This window comes from Sinocyclocheilus anshuiensis, unplaced genomic scaffold (assembly GCF_001515605.1).
Source record: "Sinocyclocheilus anshuiensis isolate Anshui unplaced genomic scaffold, SAMN03320099.WGS_v1.1 scaffold3492, whole genome shotgun sequence".
NCBI classification, from domain to species: Eukaryota; Metazoa; Chordata; class Actinopteri; order Cypriniformes; family Cyprinidae; genus Sinocyclocheilus; species Sinocyclocheilus anshuiensis.
The window spans coordinates 3,850-6,669 of record NW_015549746.1 but is presented as its reverse complement, the minus strand read 5'-3'; positions in this window follow the sequence as shown (position 1 = coordinate 6,669).

The window sequence follows — 2,820 nt, the reverse complement described above, 5'->3', positions numbered from 1 at the left end:
GCGGTCACTCCGTCAGCGTCGAGTCTTCTGAGGAGAGGTGAGCAGTTCACAGTATTTCACTTATTTACACAATTTTAAAATACACTTTACACAGTATGCTTATGCAACAATATTCGAGGTCGTTTCAGCCTTATTTTAATCGTGCACAGCGCTGTTTCTGTGTTTGCTAACTTAAAGAAACGTGAGGAAAACAAATGCATATAATGTGTGAAATATCACATGAGATTGCAGTGTTACTGATTGAGCCTTTTAAACTAATGTGCTCTTTGTATCTATGCCATTTCTTTTAATATTGTAATATAATGATCTACAAAGAGGCAATGCTTTTTATTTGTATATATATATTTTTATATACATTTTATGAACATACAATATATTTTTTTTATGTAGGCTCTTGTCTCTTCAAATATTTGAATTTAGAGGACATCTCCTTCACCTACATAAATGCTTAAATTATTTTAAAAATAAAAAAAGTAACTGACTATAACATTATTTATTTTTTGGATTTATTTATTGTTGATTTTGGCAAATCTGCTTCTTTCACTTAGACATGCATGTCCAGTGAAGCTCGTCCCACAACAATCACACATTCAGTAAATCACCAATAAATGCTGAAGTGAGGACGAGCATCAAATCATCAGGAAGAGCTGAAATCTGCAAAGACTGAGTTTATTAAAGAGGACAGAGAGAAGCTGTTGAATAATCTTGCTGAAGCCGCAAACAATAAGGGACACTTCTATCTCGCAAGAGTCGCTGTTTTTATATGCAGTAATATTAGGACTTTTGTCTATGATGCATTTGTGTTATTCGCAGAGGAGCTACAGAGCGCTCAACATGAAAGCCCTGTTTAATTGTGATGATAGAGCAGAGAACTAAACAATCAAACATCTGCTTACACTTTAGGTCTGTGGCTGTGATATTAAGCTCATTTTATTGTCGATTTTGTTAAGCTATTTGGTAAAACTATTAAAAACAAGCTGTGTTTAGCGCAGCTTATTTCCCTTCACAGGGAAATAAGGGAAATTTCCCTGAAATTTCCCTAAAACCCCAAATTAACCATAATCCACACAATGCTAAATTGCGGGACATGTTAACATGATAAAATGTTGAAAGCACAATAATCCACATGAAAGACGCTGTTCCCCAGGCTGAGTTGTGTCTGTGGGGTCCAAAACGGACAAGCAAAGTAAACTTTGGGCTTTGGGTGTGCGTCCAAACGATCAAATACACACAAAAATTTCAAAAGTGCCCGACAGTACTCACTTAAACACAGTTTATGTCTTAAGTGAACATGAACACCTGGGAGAAAATCTGATGTGTGTGAATATATGCAGTCACCTTCTGAAGATTGAGCCAGCAATGTTAATCAAACAACAAAATCACTCACAGCTCTTAATCTAAAAAACATTAGCTTTAATAAGCATCCATCTATCAAATTATACAGTGCAAGCTATGCAGTGTTATATTACATTTAGTTATTAGATTTCTTTTGTAGGCTGTATTACTTACCTGAACGGTAGGAATGTGACGAGATCTCGTGGTATGTGACGATATCCTCGCAAAACATTTAGCAGTGTTTACATTAGAGCTGCACTATTAAGTGTTAAAAAATTGCGATCTTGATTCAAACACCCACGCAATCTTATTCCTGAATGACAACGATTCAATGTCTATCATGACTGTTTCAAATTGGGAGTTTCAGTGGAGCGTGAGAAGCAGGTTTTGTCGCTGCCCATGTTAATGAATCAGAGAGTCGGCCATCATCACGCTTCTGATGTGAACGCTGTCATTCACTGATATGGGCGCCGACAAAACACGCGCTGCTCGCGCTCTACTGATGCTTACGATGTGAAACATGTGTTAAAGACATTCAAATCTGTATTCATGCTGCTGCTGATCCAGAAAGAGCAACACAAACAAGTCTTTTCAACCACACATCATTATTTCTGTTACAGACTTTTAAATAACAGAAGTACTGGGATAAAAGTTTATAGTTTGGGTATAAACACGTATTCTCTACAGTAGCGATCAAAACGAAAGTATCTTAAAGGGATACTCCACCCCAAAATGAAAATGTTGTCATTAGTCACTTACCCCCATGTCGTTCCAAACCCGTAAAATTTTCGTTCGTCTTCGGAACACAATTTAAGATATTTTGGATGAAAACCGGGAGGCTTGTGACTGTCCCATTGACTGCCAAGTAAATTACACTGTCAAGGTCCAGAAAAGTATGAAAGACATCGTCAGAATAGTCCATCTGCCGTCAGTGGTTCAACCGTAACGTTATGAAGCGACGAGAATACTTTTTTACGCAAAGAAAACAAAAATAATGACTTTATTCAACAATTCGTCTCTCCGCATCACCGTAGCGCCATTTTGGAGAATATGAGCTGGACGCAAGCAGCGTACGCTCTTCTGTGTCAGCCACACTGCACGGATGCGCTGTTTTCATTCAAATCAAAGCGTAAACACACGTAGAAAACGTATCCTTGTGTCGTGGCTGACACAGAACAGCGTACGCTGCTTGCGTTCAGCGGATATTCTCCAAAATGGCGCTACGGTGATGCGGAGATAAATACAAGTGATCGACCGATATTGATTTTTTATAACCGATACTAATTATTTGCATGTTTATGTGCCCAATAACCGATATGCAGAACCAATATTTATTTACTGTTATAAAGTAAATACATGACTGAGTGAAGTAAGAACATACTTCACTTTGGTTTTTCCTCTTTTCAGTCATCTTTTTTTTTTAAGTGTTGAAAATTAGCAGTTTTTCATGTTAAATTTAATCTTCATATTACAACAATAAAAAAA